General features: G+C 39.8%; 1 long non-coding RNA gene across 6 annotated transcripts in view; it reads left to right on the top strand.

Annotated features, from left to right (window-relative positions):
- Window positions 1-23,775, top strand: part of LOC115940950 (uncharacterized) — a 104,980-nt gene that overhangs the window by 17,819 nt on the left and 63,386 nt on the right. The window contains exon 1 of one of the 6 annotated variants that reach the window (XR_014146898.1): window positions 15,499-16,313. The exons of 4 other annotated variants lie outside the window; for them this stretch is intronic. This is a non-coding gene — a long non-coding RNA (uncharacterized LOC115940950). Of the gene's footprint in view, window positions 1-15,498; window positions 16,314-19,482; window positions 20,290-23,775 lie in introns of those variants that run through there. One more of the 6 variants, XR_014146897.1, reaches the window with a different exon arrangement.

Below are 23,775 nucleotides of genomic sequence, written 5' to 3'. Positions count from 1 at the left end.
CATAAGTGAAAGTTATAGGGGAAAGGAGTGCTGCTCAACTAGAAAGAAATTTCTGGTCGTCAGAACTGCTCATATAGAGGTTTCCTCGGTGAACTTCTTCTCTCTGAAGAGATAGCTAGAGGGAGCTGGGGGAATTCTGTTCAAGTTTTTGGTGGGGGACTGAAATAGAATACCTTTAAGATGTTTTCAATTTGAGGATTCCACGACCCAAAGTGATTATTTCCATCTGAATTAACAGACATGTGCATGTGTGCCCCACATGAGCCATGAGATTAATCTCTTCTCTATTTATACCAATACACATACGTTTATATCATCTAAGCACTGACTTTGAATTCTCATGTTTCACTTTATATGTAAAGCCACCGTCACCCTCTCCATATATATAAGCTTGAACCTGCAAACAGTTTAGCAGCTATGAAATTTGCATTAACTCCTCATCTGTTTATTAATATTACTTTCTATTTCCTCAGTGTCATTTCCAGCAAGTGTTAAATAGGCTGAGTTATCACTTGATTATGAGAATGAACACAGAGGCTTCAAACAGACACATGCACACACACATAATTCTCATGAAAAATAATCTATAAATTATTTCTTTTTAGGGGCACCTGGGTGGCTCAGTCGGTTAAATCTCCAACTCTCGATTTCAGCTCAGGTCCTGATCTCAGGGTTGTGGGATCAAGCCCCACGTTGGGCTCCACGCTCAGTGGGGAGTCCGCTTCCTCCTTCTCCCTATCCCTCTGCCCCTCCCCCGCTCGCATGCATGTGCCTGAACTCTCCCTCCCTCTCTCTCTCAAGTAAATAAATCTTTTTAAAAATATATTTCTTTTTAAAAAGATACAGAACTTTTCTTTTTCCTGAGACCTGTCTTGGTTTCTTTTAGTTCCTGGTACTATGTTAATTTACATAGCTATATAAAATATTGTCCGAGGTTGTTGAAGAAACCAACTAGATTATAACATAGCAGTCTTTTGATTCCCAGATTATATAGCTCTTGAACATGAAAAAGGGTGATTGACATGGTATATCTGTTATATCCTACATATGTTGTGGGATCTGGCTGGCCATCTTGGCTTTAGGACTGAACTTGGTCTTGTGTGGTTGCGAATCAGGGGTAAAGTTTATAGCTTTTCCTTAATTAAGCTGGTGCTGTGCAGGAGGAGCAAGGATATCACTGCCCCTTTGTTACTCTTGGCAATCCCCCAATTTCTCTTCTGTGATAAATTACCCACCCTTTGGCCTCTGATCATCCACCAGGGAAACAGGTTATTGCTTTGTGGAGCAGAGGGAGACGTATATTATTGTTTAATTTTCAACGACAAGGGTTGATAGATTGTGTTAGGAAAAAATAAGTCGTAACAGTTACTAGTCTCATGTTTAAGCAATCCTAGGATTCTTTTCTTAGGACTTTGTGGAAGGCTTTCTGTAAAGGTTGATATTCTTCCCTGGGTGGCACATACCCATGTTATGAAGCCATGACTGGGTCTGTGTCTCTAGAAATGAAGGAGGTGGGGCACCTGGGTGGCTCAGTCGTTTAGCGTCTGCCTTCGGCTCAGGTCATGATCCCAGCGTCCTGGGATCAAGCCCTGCATCGGGCTCCCTGCTCTGCGGGAGGCCTGCTTCTCCCTCTCCCACTCCCCCTGCTTGTGTTCCCTCTCTCGCTGTCTCTCTCTGTCAAATCAATAAATAAAAAAAAAAAATCTTAAAAAAAAAAATCTTTTTTAATTTATTTTTATTTTTTTATTTTTTATTTTTTTTAAAGATTTTATTTATTTATCTGAGAGAGAGAGAATGAGAGAGAGCACATGAGAGGGGGGAGGGTCAGAGGGAGAAGCAGACTCCCCGCCGAGCAGGGAGCCCGATGCGGGACTCGATCCAGGGACTCCAGGATCATGACCTGAGCCGAAGGCAGTCGCTTAACCAACTGAGCCACCCAGGCGCCCTTAAAAAAAAAATCTTAAAAAAAAAAGAAATGAAGGAGGTATCTTTTCTGGCAGGGAGTGAGGCCTTTCGCAGAGCAGTCTACAGAGCACTGTAGAGTATTGCAAATACGTTTTTAAAAAGGTTGCTCCCTTGGGGCACCTGGGTGGTGCAGTGAGTTAGGTATCCGACTCTTGGTTTCAGCTCAGGTCCTGATCTCAGGGTTGTGGGATTGAGCCCTGAGTCAGGCTCCCTGCTCAGTGTGGGTGCTGCTTGGGATTCTCTCTCCCTCCCTCTGCCCCTCGTGCACCCCCTCCCCTGCTCTCTCAAATACATAAATAAATCTTAAAAAAAAAAAAATAGGTTGCTTCACTTAAAGCAGGGAGTTTTACACACCAAACTGTCAACAGCCAATATTTCTTTGGAGAAAGATTTGGTGGATAGTAAGCAAATAGGGGTAGCCTCCATTTTTAACTTTTTATACACATATTGTTTGATTTTTAAAAATGTAATTGGTGTTGGGACACTTGAGGCTCAGTCGGTGAAGCATCTGCCTTCAGCTCAGGTCGTGATCCCAGGGTGCTGAGATCGAGTCCCATGTTGAGCTCCCTGCTCAGTGGGGAGTCTGCTTCTCCCTCTGCCGGCCGACCCCCCCCCCCCCCCCGCCGCTTGTGTATTCTTTTTCTCTCTCTCTCTCTGGCAAATAAATAAATAAAATCTTTAAAAAACAAAAACATAATTGATGTAAATTTCATTTGTAATAAAAACGATCAGGACAAAAACTAGTAGCTCTCAAATGCTTTTAATTTTGGAGAGACACTCTGACTAGTATGCTGTCCTTGCTAAAAAAAAAAAAGTTGTCAGCATTTCTGCATGTGCTTCAGAAATGATCCTCTCACCAGAGCTATAGCTTATATTTTAAAATTAGGCATGACTGAATAAAGAACAGGAGAGGGAATTTGACATGGAGGGGAAGGCAGAACACAAGGTAATATGGACAAACCAGAATTCTTAAAGCACTGACTCTAAGGAACTGATCTGATGGGAGAGGAAAGTAAGCCCTTCCGTGGGTGTGTTAGTTTGCTAGGCTGCAATACAGAAGACCACAGTCTTGGGGGCTTAAACAGCAGAAATGATTTTCTCCCAGTTCTGGAGGCTGGAAGTCTAAGAAAAGGGTGCTGGCAGATTCAGTTCCTTGTTGAGGGCCCTCTTCCTGGCTTGCAGATGGCCTCCTTCTCACTGTCCACACACGGTCTTTCCTCTGTGTGCACACATCCTGGTGTGTCATAATTTCCTCTTATAAAGACACCAATCAGACTGGATTAGGGCATACCTCAACGGCCTCGTTTTAGCTTAATAATCTCTTTGCAGGTTTAACTTCCAAATACAGTCACACTCTGAGGTTTAGGCTTTAACATGTGAATGGAGGGGGGGACGACACAATTCAGTCTGTAACAATGGATACATTTTTTTAGAGTTTTTTATTCTTACAGATTTCAGTGAGAATGAGTTGGGAATGAAAATGACTATAAATATGCAGACTCAAAGTAACCATAGTTTACTGAAGAATAAGAGATAATCACTAACCCATTGTGCAAAATAAAATTAAAACAGAATATCAAACAGACTTAAGCAAAGTTATGCTACATATTTAATGCATGAAGAATAATCAAGAAATTGTACATTTACAGAGGAAGGAAATTAACTTGTTAAGAATATGGGCATTTCTGGTGTTTGTGTGGTTTATTTCAAAATCGTGCTACTATTAGAGTCAAGGGATTTATGTTACTTTATTATATTTTAAAGAAAAGCAGACATGACAAGATAGTATAAACATTAAACGCCCTGAAGCTTTTATAGAATGTTATTCAGTAACAAAGGAAATATCTACCGGGTATCCAATTTAAAATCCTTTTAAAAGCATAATCAAAGTATTTTAATCAGAGTATATATTTAGTAAAATGTTTGATTATACCAAGATTTGAAAAGTAATAGCACCACAATTATAATAGAAAATATAACACTTTTCACAATTTTCTAATTTTGAGTTATTCCAAGAGGTTTTTATACTTCTTAGTGTTTAGAATGGTCAAGTCTCAAATTATTTCTGGAATAATTTTTTTTACACTTACTGCCAGCCTCTCTATTCAGCATATACCACGGGTTGCTTATGTTGCATTTTTTTTTGCTATGTTCAAATACTGTCCCCACCAATAAGAGAGTGAGCATCTTGGGAAGGGTTATTGCTCCAGAGCCTGGCACATAGCAGGTAGCTAGTGAAATATTTAATTTATCAAGGTCAAGTAGTATAGAAAATTTCTCATACATTTGATTATTTTGTAAAACTGTGAAAATGTAAACTATGAGAACAAATGTCAGATGATTGCATGACTGAGTCTTTTTTTTTTTTTTTTTAAAGATTTTATTTATTTGTCAGAGAGAGACACAGCGAGAGAGGGAACACAAGCAGGCGGAGTGGAAGAGGGAGAAGCAGGCTTCCCGCCAAGCAGGGAGCCCGATGCCGGGCTCCATCCCAGGACTCTGGGACCATGACCTGAGCTGAAGGCAGATGCTTAACGACTGAGCCACCCAGGCGCCCCTGCACGACTGAGTCTTTAGCTATTGGGTCAGTTGCTCAAATAATTATCTCAGACCCTAAATACTTTAATCTGAAATGCCTAGAAAATGGAGGTTAAAAGGTTTTAAAGATTATTTATTTGTCAGAGAGAGAGAGAGAGGGTACAAGAGAGAGCACGGGCAGAGGGAGAAGCAGGCTCCCCGCTGAGCAGGGAGCCCAATGTAGGACTCAATTCCAGGGCCCTGAGATCATGACCTGAGCCGAAGGCAGATGCTTAACCGACTGAGCCACCCAGGTGTCCCTAAAAGGTTGTTTCAATTTCTTTTTTCAAATTATCTGTGGTAGGTATGCCTACCACATGAGTGGTAAAAATGTGAATTGCTGAGTTCATAATCCTGGCCTTCCATTTCCTAGCTGTGTGACAACGGGCCAGTTACTGTATCTGTGCCTGAATTTCCCTTATAAAATGGGATGACATTAATAACTTCCTCTAAGGGTTTTTCCTCAAGATTTAATGAGTTGGTCAGTGAAAAGCTCTTAGAAGGGTTTGGTGCACTGTAAGTGCTCCAAGTGTTTGCTTTTTAAGATGTCTGTATCAGTTCATCAAGATAGGTGTAGACCCCTGACTCCCAACCCAGCTGCTTTTATGGGTCTCCTACACTTGTGATGTTACTCAGTTAAACAAAGCAAAACCATTTCACTGGCAAAGTAAGTTTTAACCTGTGAAATTAAGACCTGCTTCTCAGGCCAAATTTGAGACCATTTACTGGCTGAGCAACAGCAGCACAAGCCTTCAGAAGCAGGGGCTCCCTTGGATCTTCTCCAGTGAGTGCTGTGCAGTGAGGGAATGCTCAAGAAACGAGCTGATTGAAGTGAAGTCCAGACAGGATTGATCATCGTCCCCTACAAAGGAATCACTTCAGAAATTGTTTAGAGCACAGAATGAGCTTTTTTCAGAACTCCACAGGTGTGGCTTCAGTGTGGTGAGGTACTTAGCAGGAAGGGTTAAGGACACAGGACACAGGACACCAAGAGCACTCACTTAGCAGCCTCTGTAAGGCCCACAGGTCAATGCCCAGTAATTGGAAATTGAGTGCTTGCAAGTAGAATCCCAGTGGAATCCCAGGGAAGCTGTGGGTGTGGGTCTTGGTTCATAGGAACTGAGAGATACGGGTTGCCTACAGGAGGTTGCCTTCCCTGGCAACTAGGATGCCTTTGGTTACAGTCCTGAAGTTGACCATCCAGATGTTATTAGAGGTCCTGTCACTACCTGGCTGAGTGGCTTCGGGCTTGTCCTGAAACTTCTTTGGACCTCAGTTCCCTCGTGCGTGAGGGGATAGGACAAGGTGTTCTTTAAATTCCCATCCAAATTCAGTGGTCTATGATGATTCAAGTAGAAGTACAGTCAATAAAGATCTATTTCACTAGCTCACTATACCTTTTCATAAAAGCAAAGTCAGAGTTTCTGCCATAATATAGTTACTTCCTGTATTTGAAAAAAAAACACAACAACTCTTGCGATTATAAAATGAGGACTGGAAATGAACTGATTCGGACTTCAAATTAAATTAATTAATTAATTATTATTATTTTTTAAGCATTTGACTTGTAGGAGAAAGAAGCAAATCTAAAAAAAACAGTTTATTATAAAAATCAAATGTCCCCAAGGGTACCTGGATGGCTCAGTTGGTTAAGCGTGTGCCTTGGGCTCAGGTCATGATCCCAGGGTCCTGGGATCAAGCCCCTCTTTGGGCTCCCTGCTCAGCGGGAAGTCTGCCTCTCCCTCTCCCTCCGCCCCTCCCCCCATTTGTGTGCTCTCTTTCTCTCTCAAATAAATAAGATCCTTTATTTTTATTTTTTATTTTTTAAAAAGATTTTATTTGTTAGAGAGCGAGGGAGAGAAATTGAGATAATGAGTGGGAGGAGGGGCAGAGGGAGAAGCAGACTCCCTACAGATCAGGGAACCCGACCTGGGTCTTGATCCCAGGATCCTGGGATCATGACCTGAGCCGAAGGCAGACGCTTAACCAACTGAGCCACCTAGGTGCCCCAATAAACAAGAACTTAAAAAAAACAAACCCACAAACCAAATACCCCCAAATCAATTGTCAGGGCCTAGCACAATTCAGTTTTATCTCCTATAATTTTCACATCTACAGTATGCTACTGTTATAATTGATGCTCAGTAATATGTCCCTAAAATATCAAAGGCAGATTAATTACTTCAACTCGGCTATACTTAGAAGTAATATGTCTCATTATATTTTATATCCTTGCAGCTATATTTTAGAAAGCTTTTTGATCACCGCTACAAATCAAATGGGTGTCTTGTACAACTTTAATGAGAAAATTCAGTTTACCAGACAAGAATTTGAGGAGCAGTATTTCATTGCACTTTCACTAATAATCTGTGTGCATTTAGACAAGTTACTTCACTTTGTGATCCTCAGTTTTCTCAGACAAACACAGGGTAAGAGAAGAGACAATGTCTAGGATGCTTTTTTATTTTTAAAATTCTGTGTGGAGTCAAGTTCTCTACTTCTTTCTCCTATTTAAAAGATCCTTACAGTCATTTTTATTCTGATTCTCCCAAAAAACTCCCTTTACACTCCCCCCAATACTCTCTGTGTTACCAGTAGATACTATATGCTTTCACTGACAGTAACTGGCAAAGGAAATATTTGACTGATTTTTTCCTTTGCTGCTTGCATAGACTTGGCAAGGTGTGGGTGGTTTCTTGGGTGGTTTCATCACCCTTATAAGTCCTTGCCAGAGAACAGATGCAGAGATTAGCAGATAAGAGGTGCAGATGACTGAAACCTGAATTAGTTGCTGAACACAAAGCAAAAATGTTTCCTAAATCCAATTAATCAAATACCTAGGAAATATGTGGCAGACTAGGTCTAAGTGATAACCCTTGGCCTTGAGAAATGTATACTCTTTTTATTTTTTTAAGATTTATTTATTTATTAGAGAGCAGAGTGAGCAAGAGAGAGCATGAGCAGTGGGGGGGAGGGGCAGAGGGAGAAGCAGGCTCCCTCAGCAAGGAGCCCAAAGAGGGGCTCCATCCCAGGACCCTGGGATCATGACCTGAGCCAAAAGTAGACGCTTAACCGACTGAGCCACCCAGGTGCCCCGAGAAATGTATACTCTTAACAAAACAAGTTGGTGCTGATATATCTGAAATATTCAGATAATTCTTAAATGCTAAACTGTATGAAAACTAACTGTAATTGCATTAGAAGTTCATGGAAAGGAGAGATTTAGGTTTGGAGTTGTCAGCAGTCTGATGGGGGAAATTTAACCTGCAGAGCATCTTTAAGGAAGAATAATATGTATGATTCCTTAATACATTAATTCATTCAACAAATACTTATTTAGTGGCTATGATGCTTTGAACTTCTTTAAATGCTGGAAATACAGCAGTGAACAAAATGGGAAGAAATCCTTGCACACACAGAGCTTGCATTCTAATGGAGGGATTTTAGAAAAATTGGGTAAAATATATATTATATCAAATGATAAGTACTGTGGAATTAAAAGAATATTTAGGTTAGTAAGGTAGGCTTAGAGAAAGCTCTAAGAAGTGATATAATCAGATGGTATCCAGCTAACCCTCTCATCTTATAAATGAAGAAATTGAGGCTCAGGGAGGTTAAGTGACATAGCTAAGGTCACCCAGGTTATTAGTGAGAGAGGAATAAAATCCAGGCTTACCACCTCCTAGTCTAGTGTTCTTCCCCATATGTGCACACCTCCTAGATGGTCAAGTCACACAGCTACAAAGGTGTGAGGGGCAGGCACTTTGCATTGGGTAGGGGGAAGTGAAAGGTATGATTAGAAAGGATGGATAGTGCCAACTCTGCAAAGCCAGAGAGAGAAGTTTAGATTAGGTGTGCTCCTGGGAAAGACATGAATAAAATGATCCCTAAAACATTTTGGAAATATTTAGTTGATTACTAATTCATCAGATTAAAAAATGCTTCTCTTATGTGATTACCTTCCTCTCCCTTTTCTTCTTTCTCCTGTAGCTCCCTGAGAAATCAGTCCTTTGTCTAATACTGTTTACCATCAGGTAGAACACTACTGTGTTCTGAGAATATCAAAGACACTCTGCTCTGGTTTGTCTTGAAACCAGAAATAAGGCATTTTGGGTAAACACAAATATTTTACTTCAGCTCCACATCTAGGGATTCAACTGCTGGTGATATGAATGTTGAGTGAGAACTAAATCTAGATGTGAAATTGGGTAAAATGAACAAGTTGAATCAAATTGAGAGATGCTGTTACTCATACTTTCTTCATAAATTAGGAATTAAATACTTAAGTTCCTTCGGGAGTCAGTGCATAAATTATAAACCAGATCATACATTTCCTTAAGTGCAGCATTCACTATTGCTGATTCATTTTCATTTTAAGTTTCCAACAATTAAGAGGGAGGGAGGGGCAGAAAGAGAGAGAGAAAGAGCGAGAAACCACCAACAAAATGCACAAACGAGAATTTATCTGCAGGTATAAAGATGCCATAACAACAAAGTAGGTGCAGAAATAGCTTTAATTTTTACTTTTCTTTGAGAAAGAACAGGAGCTTCAATACATTATACATTAAATTCAGTAACCAGAGAATTATCAATAGGGCAAATCTTATTGTTGTAGCTGCTGATAACATGTTAGGTTAGGGCTGACTTTGGCCCAAATCTAAAGTATGTCTTGTTTTGGACAAGAGGGGTATTTTGGAAAGGCCTCAGATGCTTGTGTATAAGATTATAACTGGGGAGTTGTGAACCTTTATTATGTGGGGGTCATGGAATACATTCAAGGACCTAGCCGTGCATTTTGAGGCCCAGGTAAATTTTTAGGAAATGGTCTAAGTCCATGACTCTCCCATTTCAAACATATATTTAATGCAATACAAAAGCTACTTGGGTTTTTTTGCCTTATGATTGGGATGAGGATGGGGATATTAGGTCTAACACTCACTTGTAGGTCATTCATTGCCTGTTGCAATTTTCCCACCAAAAGAGCAGAATCACTTGCATAAGTAATACAGAGTTACTAAACAAGAGCATCTCTCCTACACATTCACTTTATTTCAGGCTTCTGGCTACGTGGGGGTTAATGATCTATGAAATGAAGAGGCTTCTAAGTAGTGAGAAAAATATCTGTCACTGAATTTGAGTATGCTGTTAGAGGTCAAAAGAGGAGTGACCCTCAGGCTTTCATCCAGAATATATGGAATACATAGAGCAGGGGCCCAGGGTGGAAGATCTCAAAAGTTGAAGTGCTAGATTATGTATCTCGAGCACAGTAGGTACTTAAAATTTGTGGAATAAATGAATGGAAAGGGAGAAAAGTGCCAAGGAGGACTTCAAACTATGAGGGTCAGCAAAATAACGCCATGACAAGAAATGGGGAAGAGCTGCTTTTGGCAGAAAGACCGTTTCCATTTTGGATACATTACATCTGTGGGGAGACTAATCATGCCAACAGCTACCATGTTGTGCCTCCTCTACCTGCCTGATGGAACCTCTGTTTACTTCTTGAGCCCCTCCTACACTCAGGGTCTCAGTCATGGCCACTCCTTCTAGCTCTCGGGTTTTCACAAGCCCTTCCTCAGCCTTACTTGGGATCTTGTTCCTACTCTTTCCTTGACCCCATTTTACTCAGACTCAGAGTTTCCTTAAGGAAGACTTTTTTGCCATGCTACCACCAAAATTAACTTCCCTGTTACAATCCTCAGTGTCCTATCTCTAGATGGCTCTTTCATAACACATACCACTCTTGTACTTTTGCAATGATTTGTTCAAGAGCTCGCTTCCCCACTAGATGATAACCTCCATATAGGCAGGGACCTTATCTGTTTTGCTTACTGTTATTCTCCCAGGGTCTAGCACTGTGACTGTCACATAGTGGGTGCTTGAATAATTGAATGAATATGTGTCAAGCATATATAATTACATATATATGTAATTGACATTATAACATATGTTAGTTTCAGGTACACAACATAATGATTTGATATTTATACAGACTGTGAAATGATCACCTAAGTCTAAGTGTCAAGCATTTTGCTTTGAAGTATCTCATTTAATCCTCACAATAGCCATATGAGGTAGATACTATTATTAATAACATTTTACAGAGAAGGCACGATAACTTACCCAAAGTTACAGAGCTGGTGTGTGGTAGGATTGGACCTTGAATTCTGGTTACTCTGGTACCAAAGCTATACTTTTTAATCTCTGGGTTATTCTGCCTCCACCAGATGGTTAAATACATAGGCACTTGGGAGTACAAGCACAACTGTAAGAAGTCAGAAGGGACACAAAGGAAAGAGTAAGGAGTGTTAGGAAACTGCAGGTTTTTGAGTAGGAAGGGATCTTCAGTTTCCTGGAGCCTAAAGCTTGATTGCACGGGTGAAGAGAATCAGTCTAGGAGGTTAAATTCCTATGCCAGGGCCACACCACTGGTATTTCTTTGGAATGTGCTGGATCCCGGGCTCCCAACCTCCAGTTCTGTGCCCCTTTCTATAGGCAGGGCAGATGGGGGCAATGAGTGTGCCAGTCACTTTGACTCCAAGCCCCAAGCTGAAGACAGAGAGAAAGAAAGTAGGAAGGCACTGAAGTGAGTATTGTCGTGAATAAAGTGCTTTATGGGACCTTGTATGGCTCTGATTACACTATAACCATCCTTTGTTGTAGCAACAGAATTGGCTTGCCTTTGATGTCTGTGCCTCAGGTTCCTTTCCCTTCGGTCCCCTGACTTTGCCAGCATGATTGGGGAAGGGAGATGATAGCCATACCTTTGCCTCATGAAAGAATATGGGGTTTCTCCAACACTCTGGGGTTGTTCCTTCCCCCCTCCCCACTGCCCCAGCAATCTTGCCAATGAGGAAACTAAAATCCAGAGAGGTTAAACGATTTTTCACTTTTGGGTAAGAAAGTGGGGTAGCCAAGAAGTAATAAGGAAAGAGGAAAAAGGGGAGGTAAGTTAATCTGTTACCAGAATTAAATTTGGGTTATATGTCCTGTCTTATACATGTCCAGGGTGACATAAGCCTGTCACTTTGACATAGATTTATACATTTCTTGTCCTCAAGAATACCTGGGTGGGCACCTAGCTTCACACTTCCCCTCAGGTCAGACCAATGCCTCCAGAACTCTTTTATCTAATTTGAACCTCTAGGACTGGGCAGGAGTTAGCTTCACCTCAGGAAGAAGGGAGATGCTGCTTCCTTTTCTAGGACCTTCTCCGTAGGGTGTCTGGTGTGTTGTTGGGGCTACCACCGAGCTGCCCACATCACTGCCAGGCCCAGCAGAGGGCCATTAGAGATCAGGAGGCCGTGGCTTGGTGCCCTGGTCTGAAATTTATTTATATCAATACCAATGATGCAGACTGCTTTTACTTTATTTCTCTTCCAGGCTCTTCTCTATGTTCAAAGCTTGGCCATTCACGTAGGCATTTCCCTGACATAAAGGTGGGCTGCTGTCTTCTCCAAGTTGTTGCCTCCCCGTCCACTCTTGCAAGGTTGTTGTGTGAGAGCTGGTGGGCAAGAGGCAAATAGATGCGACCATGTTGTGATTACTATTATCATTATTATGTGTGTTTGATGAAAGCTGAAGTCTAGGTTGGGATAATTTCCCTGAAGTTATGACTAGTGAAAAATTCTCCTACAGTCTGGCCTTTGTAATGTCGTTCTAACAATGCCAGGAATGTATCTGGCATCCGTTTTTATGGAACTCAAAGAGATTAACAGATGTGATCCAATTATCCTCCTAAATCCCTTGATGTAGCAGGCAGCAAGGCCTATCCGCCCAATAGAAATGTTGGATCACCAGGATGGAGGTGAAAGGTTCTTTTCGAGTCATATCTTTATTTGTGCTGGAAACATGAGACTTTTTTGCCTTTCAGCCAGGCCTTGTCTTCGTAGAGCAAGGTGTGCTTGTGGTTTAGCTCAGTCTCCCAAAGACAAACTCTCCCCCTAAGGGACTGTACTTCTCCATACTATAATGAAAGTGGAATAGGAATGCAGTTCTCAAGGTCTACACTTCTTACTCTTTTTTTTTTTTTTTTTTTTTTAGAGAGAGAGCATGCAAGTGGAGAGGGACAGAGGGAGAGGGAGAGGGAGAGGGAGAGGGAGAGACTCTTAAGCAGGCTCCATGCTCAGCATGGAGCCCAGTACAGGGCTCGATCTCACAACCCTGAGATCATGACCTGAGCTGAAATCAAGAGTTGGATGCTCAACCAACTGAGCTGCCCAGGCGCCCCTACACTTATTCTACTTGCTTATAGGATAAAATAAAATAAAATCAGAATCTGAGCCAGAATGTTCTAGAGTTCCTTACCTTAAAAGCCACTGAAAAACAGGATGCATGTGTTTGAGGCTTATTATTTGGGCTGGCATATGATTTATCTTGCCAGACATGGCACTCTTAGCCTGCAACAGGCTTAACTGTCCTGGGTAAACCAGGTCGTGTATTCACTCTACTAACAATGGTGGTGGCAGTGGAGTGTAATTTCCCAGAGTTGAGTGCTTGGCACATTTCATTCCTCAAGCTAATGTGTAATAAAGCCCCATTGTAGGTGCTGTGAGAGAAATAGATACACATCTTCTACCCTCAAGGAGTTTACAGTGTTGAGAAAGAGATGGCTATTACTGAGTCAAAACAATACTGAAACAATACTGGTTGTGTTCTTATTTTAGTCTCTGTTCTCATGATGTTAATCTTATAGATTATCTGTACTTCCTTATTTGAAAGGAAATGCTGTAGTATCTTTGTTAACATCATTTAGTGAGATATATTTTACAGAAATTCGTTCTCTTTATGAAATGTTTTTCTTTTCTAGTTGACTTTAGGGATTTTTTTTTTCAACTATATTCTTATGGGCCAGAACAATATGAGGTCTGACAGAAATATTTGAACAATTAAATAAGGAATTTTTTTCCCACAAAATTGTATTCACTTATGTAAGCAAACATATTATCTTATGTAGCACTTTCCAGTTTACAAATTAACATAAATAGTCATTCAAATATTCACCAGGGCAGGGGCCTTCTCTGTCTTGTTCACAAGGAAAACTCTAGCACCTAGAACAATGTCTGGTACATTGGGGCTACTTAGCAAATACTTGAAATGAGTAAATTTCCTATAATATTTGTATTTATTTTGTCCAGGGGGTCATTTGTTCAAATAAAACCTTCCTTAGATTTAGCAAAGAAAACTGATTATAGTAGACTTTTTGCAGCTAAAAAGGGGGCATGGCTGTGAGGTCCATACTCCCATCTTTTATAACCCCCATTCTCTGGAGCAGATATGAAAACTCATCAAAGATAGGAAACCATGGAGAATAGAGCATTAGATCACATAAAGGCAGAGAGCTCATTTTGTCCACAGATGAAGAAAATGAAGCTCAGTGGGTTTAAAAAAATGCCGAAGGCTGTTTGTTGTTGTGACACGACCAGGCAGAGATTTTCCTGTTATAGCCAGAGCTAGATTAAGAGGAGTGAGAGGTAGGTTAGCCTGGCAGCTCTGGAGAAAGTCAGTTTACCTGGGAGCTGTACATTACTGAGAACATAACAGAAGGTAACAGGCAAGAAAAGATAAGTACCAGAACTCTTCCCTGAAAGACTACTGACTTTGTTGGAAGAAATATTGTACTAAGTCATGGGCATGAGAGGTTGAGGTCCCCTCAAGTGGTGTGTTTGGGAAACTCAAATAAATAGTTCTGACTGAAACTGCTTTCAAGGGAGGATGAATCAGGGTTTGTGTCATTGGTTTGAGTTTGTAGATTTGGGGCCAGACTTGCTGATTGTAGAGCTGAGGAGAGTGCTTTCCTTCCAATAAACGTTGAATATTTCTTTAAAGAATCTCAGTGTGAAAGAGTGCTAAATAATTGCCTCTTCAGGATTCAGAAGTCTGGGTCCAGTCCAGATGGTCAAACTCTGACTTTCTCATTTGGAAGTCGGGAATTGAGACCCTTCCTCTTTAGAAAAAAAAGTATGTTAGATTTATCACAACAGAAATATGTTGTGATATTGTAATCATCCAGATAAACAGAGATTGCAAGGTTTTTTTTTTTCTAATATTGTCCTCACTGAAAGAAGGTAAGAGTATACCAACCTGATAATAGCTTTTAAAGAATTAAACCGTAATTTTGGACCACTTAAAAAAGTTTAAAATTGGCTTCAGTCTGCAAAAATCAATTAATCAATATTACTGAATGTTTCTTATGCTATTATAGTAATATTTTCAAACATTTTTGATTATAGCATACTATAAGAAATATATTTGATATCACAGTATACATATATGTAAATATAATTGAAAAAACCCCAAAGTATTATTTACTTTTACTATGTATTGCACTTTTATGTTTTTTTATTTTATTCTGTTTTGTTTAAAAAGTGCTGGTCATGACCCTTTAAAATGATATCATGACTGTCTAATGAGTCATTACACAAAGTGTAAAAAGCAATGCTATAAACAATATGAGAGGAATTGAAGGTAAAGTTCCTAAGAGAGAGAGACTTGTAGTCTACTTGGGGAGAGAATACTAACTTACAAACCATTGGAGCATATTTTTTCTTTATTAAGTTTTTAATTTATTTTGGTTAAAAAATTTTTTTAAAGATTTTATTTATTTACCTGAGAAAGAGGGAGAGAGAGAGAGCACAAGCAGAGGGAGGGGCAGAGGGACAAGCAGACTCCCCACTGAGTGCAGAGCCCAATGCAGGGCCCAATCCTAGGACCCTGAGATCATGACCTGAGGTCAAGTCAGATGCCTAACTGACTGAGCCACCCAGGCACCACTTTTAAGTTGTTTTATTTCAGGTGCAGTGATTCAGCAATTCTATACGTTACTCAGTGCTCACCATGATAAATGTACTCTTAATCCCCTTCACCTATTTCACCCATCCCCTCTCCCTGCCTCCCCTCTGGTAACCCTCTGTTTGTTCTCAGTAGATAAGAGTCTGTTTCTTGGTTTCTCTCTCTCTTTTTGTTTTTCCTTTGCTTGTTTGTTTTGTTTCTTAAATTCCACATATGTGTGAAATCATATGGTATTTGTCTGACTGACCTATTTCGCTTAGCATTATACTCTCTAGCTCTGTTCATGCTGTTGGAAATGGCAAGACTTCATTCTCTTTTATGGCTGAATAGTATTCCATCATATATATATATATATATATATATATATACACACCATGTCTTTATCCATTCATCTATCAATGGACACTTGGGCTGTTTCCATAGTTTGGCTCTTGTAAGTAATGCTGCAGTAAACATAGGGGTGTATATATTCCTTCAAATTAATGTTTTGTATTCTCTGGGTAAATACCCAATAGTGTAATTACTGGATCATAAAAAATTAATTTTTTGAGGAGCCTCTATACTGTTTCCCACAGTGACTGAGCTAGTTTGCATTCCCACCAATAATGCATGAGGGTTCCTTTTTCTCCACATCCTTGCCAACACTTGTTTCTTGTGTTTTTGGTTTTAGCTATTCTGGTAGGTGTGAGGTGATATTTCATTGTAGTTTTGATTTGCATTTCCCTGATGATGAGTGATGTTGAGCATCTTTTCATGTCTGTTGGCCATCTGGATGTCTTCTTTGAAGAATGTCTATTCATATCTTCTGCCTTTTTTCTTTTCTTATTTTTTTAGAGAGAGAGGCAGAGGGAGAGGGAGAGAGAGAATCTTAAGGAGGCTCCACACCTAGTGCAGAGCCCGACGTGGGTCTTGATCTCACAACCCTGAGATCATGACCTGAGCTGTAATCAAGAGTCGGACGCTTAACTGACTGAGCCACCCAGGTGCCCCACTTCTGCCCATTTTTAACTGGATTATTTTGGGGGGGGGTTGGTGTTGAGTTATATAAATTCTTTATATATTTTGGATACTAACCCTTGATTGGATATCATTTGCAAATACCTTCTCCCACTCAGTAGGCTGTCGTTTAGTTTTGTTGCAGAAGCTTTTTATTTTGATGTAGTCCCAATAGTTTATTTTTGCTTTCATTTCCTTTGCCTCAGGAGACATACCTAGAAAAATGTTGCTATGGCCAATGTCAGAGAAATTACTGCCTTTGGAGCATATTTTAAGACTATGATTAATTGGTTGCTAAATTGCATGATGCAGTTTAAGAATGATAGACGTTCAGCTTTTATCTGTGTATTTTCTGTGTTGAAATACACAGATCTAAGATAAAGAAGACCACTTTTACAAAGTATGCTTATTTTATACTGTATTTCATATTTCTTAGATGTACCTATTTACATCTTCTTACATCTCTGAAATTGGGGGTGTATCTTACAATTGATGATATTTTACAATAACTACTTTTTGGGCCCCTAATTCAGTTGTCAGTGCCTGGCCATATGCAATTGTGGTTGTCATTGCTGGTGACATGACTGGACAACTGAAACCCTTCACCATTTCAGTCTATAAACCGTTTAAGGAAGGAATAGGGATTTTTTTTCTGATAAGGAATTCAGTCTGGTAAGATCAAGTGTCAGCATCAAAATTAACAGAACATTGTTAGTGGCTTGAAGAAGAATCTCAGAAGCAACGATGGTGCATACTTCCAAAATAAAAGGCTGTCTCAATAATACCAGTGTTGACATAGAAGTCAATGTTATGTGGAAAATATTAACATCATGTTCTTTTTCATGATGTTGGTGGTGGTCACACAACTAAATCCATTTGGCAAAGCTCATTGTATGCTTAATATTGGTATTTTTGTATGTAAATTGTACATTACTAAAGCTGACCAAAAAAAGCAAATAGAAAATTGATGGTATCTTAGATTTTATGAAATATGGATTTTTCTCTATTTTTAAAACTATATTTAAAATTGTATTTATAATATAGAGAATAACAAGAGCAGAAAGAGGGAACAATTACTTATATTTCACCACACAAAAATAACCATTTAAAAATGTTAGATTTTTTCCCCCTATTAATGGTCTTTTACATTTTTCCCCATGTGTGGTTGTATCATAAATGACATTCCTAACTCACTTCCTTGTGGAGTTGATGTTAGAAACTATACAAACTGAATGAGAGGGTTTCATGGCGTTCCTAGTTGTTGATCTTATTTATGCTGATATATCCAAAAAAGTTCTTCATGTCTGGGTTCTTGTAACATCTCTGTGCAATGTGAATCAAAGACCTGGAAATATTTATAGTAATTATTTAAATCATGTGTCCCAAAGACGCTAAATTTGATCATTGAGAAAGAACTCTAGTACAGAACTAAACTATATTACTTAGAGGAAATGTTGGAACCAAGGCCCGAAGATAGGAGTCATTAGATACTGAGCTATATAATGGTTGGTAGGAGTGAACCCTGTTGAGAGTGGCTTTGTGGAACCTTTCAGTTTAATTTTTTTATTGGCTTAGAAAATTTACATAACTGATAATAATAGGCTTTCCTCAGCAATAAAGGGATTTGCAGTGACATAAATCGAATCATTCCCCATGTGCCTTCCTGTTCATACCTGCCTTATAAAGTTAGATAAGGGGAGATGGCTTCAGCATGTTTGCATATTGCTTTGTGGTCATAAGCTGAGGCTTAGCAAGGGTTGGGGTGAGGAGGAAGGGTTGGGGTAAGGGGGAAGGTCTAGACTCCAGCCCTTAGAATACAGAGCTATTCAGACACTGAATTTTTGATGCACCTTGCTTTGTATAATAAATTCTTATAGCTGTGAATAGAGTGAAAGGGAGGCCTCCTTGGGATCGGGTGACCTGTCCTAAGAGCCAGGTGGAGGCCAGTGTTCCTGAGGGCAGAGTAGGGGTGGAGGAAAGTGGGTTCCAGATATGATCCCCTTCTGATGCTGACAGAGGCCAGTAGCTTCTCAGTATGGAGACACTTATTCTAAGGCTACAGACTTCTGATCTCTAGTTCCTGAACCCTGGGTCTCTCTGTCTTCCAGTAAGAACTTAGTGTAAGTTTCTTTCTTGAGTGACTACTATATACTCGGGGCCTTTCATAGTTCATCTCATTTAACCCTTAGAACTACAAGAGACAAGTCTTTCTCATTTCCATGTCAGAGATAAGGAAGCCAAGGCCTAAGAAAGTTGAGGATCTTGCCCAAAACCACATGGCTAGTCAGTGAAAACTTGGACTTCCTTTACTATCACATGGGGAATTTCTTTCTGTTCCTTTTGAGAAAAGGAGCCAATACCTTTCAACTGGGATAAGAGAAAGGAATCTGATCTCATCACCCATGCTTCCATGTAAATTTATTTTTTCAGCTTCATTTCCCTCAAAATTTTAAAGAATTCAGTCCTCTCTCTTCTATTCTTATGGTGTAAGAGCTTGGACAAGTCCCCCTTTTCCCTTTTCCTATAAGAAAGAAAAAAGTTACCCAAAGAAACTTTAAGCCAGTTACTTTACTTCTTTAAGCCTTAGTTTGTCTATCTGTAAAGTGGGCACAACAACAATACTGATCTCATAGGCTGCCGTGGAAGTTGGGTGGAGATAGTGTGTGTAGAGCTGTGAATAAAGTCAGGATTCTAGATTGTTGTTATTACCGCTACTGTGTTTAGAGAATTGTTTCGCACGCAAAGGGAAGTGGGGACAGAAGTTTGTATGTAGAAATACTTTCCCCTTACTTCTTGTACTTAAACTTGATGAACAGAGAACATCAGGGCTGATATTTTTACCTGAAAAATTCTTCTAACTCCCTTGCTTTCTGTTTTGAGAGTAGGGAAATGAATTTAGAGAAAATTCTGTAGCCATGAAGACTATTGATTGAAGATGCTATAGGAAATGTGTTCAGTTTTTTCTCAGTCTGGTTTGGTTAAACAATGAAAGGAAAGCCTTTTGCTGTCATTCAGTGCTGGAATAGAAAATATAACCAGAGCTTTGAAATATGAAAGGTGTTAATATTTGTATGTATCTAAATTAAAGTAATTTTTTTGGTGTTGTGTAATTACTAAATGCCCCTTTGCCCCTCTTTTTTTTTTTTTTTTTTTGTATCAGAATAAGAAGGAAAGGCCGTGTATTTGAGATATAGATCTTCCCATTGGCGCATTTGTAATTAAAAGACCTGTATTAACAGCACAGCTTCCATTTAGAATTTTTTAATTCGACAAGCATTTGCTGCAAAGCACTGTATTGCAGGGAGGGGAAGATGACTAAAGACCCAGTCTCTGCAAAGTAGTAATTTAAGGAAGGAAGAACATCACGTGTGCACAGCTGATTGGGAAAGGAAGATCTGCCCGTATGCTAGGCAAAGAGCTTTGCCTATTATGGGCTGCTGGTGGCAGGAGCTCTGCTCTGCCTCTTCTGAGGATTAAGGGTGTGTGACCACTGGGACCCTCACGTGAGATGCCTTCTGGCCTGGCCTCCCTTCCAAAAATACTTTCCTTTCAATGAACCAAACTTAGTTCACCTCTCTTGGTAGTGTTTTCATCCAGCTGGGGTTTGGTGGTTTTACTGCAGCAACTTGTTTTATGGTTTGAGTTCTGCCTTTGATTATGTAATCTTCGACTGTTTTATCATTGTTCACTTCCCTTTTCTTTCACTTTGAGATGCAGAATAAGATACCTCATGTACAGTGATGAGAAATGTAGCGAGTGAATATGGGAATAAATGGAATTTGTAGCTACTGTAAAAGGTGACAGGCTGTGTCCCTAACAAGGAAGATTTCTGTGTCTCCTCCAGACAGCCCTGCCCAAGGAAAGCCTCTAGCTTTTTCAGAGCCGCTTGACCGATGGAGAAGCTCCAGTCTTACATCTGATAAATTAGAAAGACCCTTCCACCTTCGCAAACTATCTTTCCAGGTAATTCAGGAGATCCAGAGAGTAGCTTCCTTGCAAGCGGGCAGTAAGCTAGTCCTAAAAATAGCTCACGGTAATTTCTAGATAATGCTATTTTCTTACTTCCAGAGCAATTCAGAGACTGTCACAAGAGCTTTGTCGAGTATCCTCAGTGCACAGTCCAAGCCAAATGAAAGCTCCCAATTAGAGCATTGAAGCTTTGATGCCAATTAAAAATAAATGATGCTGTTTATGATGGAGTCATACATGGATCTGAGGGAGGAGGAATAGACCAGAAAGAGGGACATTAAAAGCTTGATATTTAAAAATATGAGCAAACTTCATTAATAAATGAATGAGTATTTCAGAGAGTATAGTTGCTGAGCTCGAGCCTAAAATTCTAACAGGGAATTCAAGGTTTTCAAGTGATAAGTTCATTAATATGAAAAGGAGGTCGAATGGGAAATGTGTAAAGGTTATGATTTTTGAGGTTACAAAGTTGAAGTGTTTTAAGGACAGAAGAAAAATTCAGCTGTGTTTCCATTTGGCAATATATTGCAAATTGTTGTTCAGGTAGATCAGCTTTGGTTATACCCAAACACAGAGCTTCTCAAATGATCTAGTTTCTGGTTTCCCAAAAAATCAGAAAGCAATTAATGTGTTTAAGTTTATATTGATATTGCTGAATGCCAATAGGATGGTTTCCCATTTATCTTCTCAAGAAGGCTTACTTTTTCTTTTGGTAACTGAGGACCTCTACATATCCTTGAGCAGAGAGATGCTACCTAAAATGTCCTCAATTTTACTTTTTAAACAAATTTACTGTTTTGAATGTCTAGTTCTCTTGTAGTTCCCAGTATAAAGTCATCCAAAGCATTCTTTTAATGTCAATCACAACTTTCTTTAAAAAAGATTTTACTTATTTATGAGAGAGAGAGAGCACGCACAAGTGCAGAGGAGGGGCAGAGGGAGAGGGTGAAGCAGGCTCCCTGCTCTGCAGGGCTTGATCCCAGGACCCTGAGATCATGACCTGAGCCGAAGGCAGATGCTTAGACTGAGCCACCAAGGTACCCCTCAATCACAACGTTTAACCATGAGTATGAGAAACCCTCTTCAGTTTATTAATTTCTTACTTCTACTGACATATAGTCCTGCTATTCTAGATCACACATGGCATCAAGCGGAGTGGAGACATTTCTTTTCAGACAAGCTCTGAAAGAATGAAAGGAAAAACTTTCCTTAAATGTGAACAGAGAAGCCATGGATGGTGAACTATTTCCCCTAAATTATAAAGCAATTATATTTCCTGTTTCAAAACAAAGTGCACCGGGGCATGTTTTCTTTTCTGCTACATTTCTAATAAAATCTTATGTGGGAAGAGACAGAGCAATAGAAATTATTTTCCAGAAACACCAGATGTTGACCCACCTGTCTGATTACTGTTAAGAGGTCTAATCTTGTAGTTAGGTAAATACCTTAATTAAATCACATGCCATCCCTGCATTGTTAGAATAAGTCGAAAGCTGAAATTCTGTTCAGAAATGTGAGTGTGTTGGCTTGTATACTGTAGACTATTCATATACTGCTCATATACATGTAGGCATCCACCAAGAACTACTATGTCATTTTTGCAAAGCCGGATTCCAGGTTTGCTGCTCATCAACACTGAGCCACCTTGGGCCTCCATTCCCTAATTTGGGATAATCCTGTCCATTTAATAAACTGGTTCTGCATATGAAATGACACACTGCATATAAAGCTGCTGGTGCCTAGGGAGCACTCAGTGGAGGTTAGCTGCTCTCTGTCTCTCCTTCCTTCTGTTATAATATTGAAGCAATCTCCCTTAAACATTATTATCACCTTATTTATTAGCTGAAGTGCCTACAGTAATGATTCATTCTTTTATTCAACGTTCATTGGAAAATATTAACTTAATATTATATTTATGCAAAAATGGATAAAGACATGATCTCTGCTTCCAAGAAGTTCATAGTCTAATGTGCCAAATTGATTATGGAATTTAAAGCTGTCTTTTAACTAAGTTGCAAATATCTGTTTCCCATTTCAAGTACGTCATCTTTCCTTATTGAGTTACAGGGTCCCTTTACTCAGGGATAATCAACGTTGGCTGAACACCAGAACCACATGGGGCATTTTCTTAAAAACATTAATGCCTGGGCCCTACCTGGATCAGTGACGTTAGAACTCCAGGTATGGGTGTGTTTAAAAAGTTTCCAGGTGCAATTAGAGCTGGGAATTACTGGGCTAGAGCCAAGCCAAACTTGACCTCCAGGCCTTATTCCACTTGTCACTCTTTTGTTCTCCTTCCATTCGAGTGCACCATTCCTTTCTCTTTTCTCTGTCACTGTCACGCATGACCTTCAGAATGCAGCTTCAAATACACCGTTCTATGATTCACACCCTAGATTATGGTCCCTGTTCTGTGTGGTGCCCTCTTTACTTCTGTGCCCTATTTTTCCACTTGGACATATCGACAAACAAAATTTGTAAACATTTTCTTTGACTTTTGCTTTTGTGTGTTTTATTTCCCAAATCAATGTGGAAGTTTCTTGTGGAAGAGGTCAGTGGTCTGTTTTCTGGGGCACCATTTCACAATATTTCTATACTGCTTGAGGCTGCTGTGGGCACTCCACAAAGGGTTTCGGCCAGCTGACTCCCTTCTGGTGAGCTGATGTCTTCCTCCAGCCTCTTCTAGTGTTAGCAGCTGTAGAATCTCAACATGAATTATTGAACTCTTAACTTGATTTTCCCAACTCCAAATTTTAATCTCTTTCATCAGTCAGTTGTTTGGAATTTAATCGTCCTTCCTTCCCACTAGTCCAAATGAAATATGTAAAAATGTCTTATCCTTAGGCAGTTTTGGGGAAGGTACCTGCATTAATGAAATCCAAATATAATAAAAGCTATAGCACTGAACCATACTCTGCTAAGCGTCTTGAAGGCAGGGACAATGTCATATTTCTCTTTGTGTCCCAGACACATGGACAAGTACCTGGCATACAACAGGTTCTAGTCAAGATTTGTTGAATTAATTGCTTTAGTCTTTTGGTCAAATTAAACTTCATTAACAGAGACATTCTGAATTCATCTGTCTTGCAGATTATTTGGAAAATCGGATGCATTTCTAATAGCAATTTTTCTCTGCATTTATCTTCTTATTACTCATAAGTTCTGGGAATCTGACTTTCCTGTTTTATTTATTTATTTATTTATTTATTCATTTACAGATTTTATTCATTTATTTGACAGAAAGAGACACAGTGAGAGAGGGAACACAAGCAGGGGGAGTGAGAGAGGGAGAAGCAGGCTTCCCGCTGAGCAGGGAGCCTGATTGGGGCTCAATCCCAGGACCCTGGGATCATGGCCTGAGCCGAAGGTAGACGCTTAACAACTGAGCCACCCAGGCGCCCCTGACTTTCCTGTTTTATATTACTGTGCCTCCCTTAGCTTTTCAGTTCACTGACATTCTTTTGAATTTTGTGTTGGCTC

The sequence above is a fragment of the Leptonychotes weddellii genome, chromosome 7, assembly GCF_054177405.1.
Source record: "Leptonychotes weddellii isolate Sample4059 chromosome 7, ASM5417740v2, whole genome shotgun sequence".
NCBI lineage: Eukaryota > Metazoa > Chordata > Mammalia > Carnivora > Phocidae > Leptonychotes > Leptonychotes weddellii.
The sequence above is the reverse complement of the archived record's forward strand: the minus strand, read 5'-3'. Positions and strand labels throughout refer to the sequence as shown.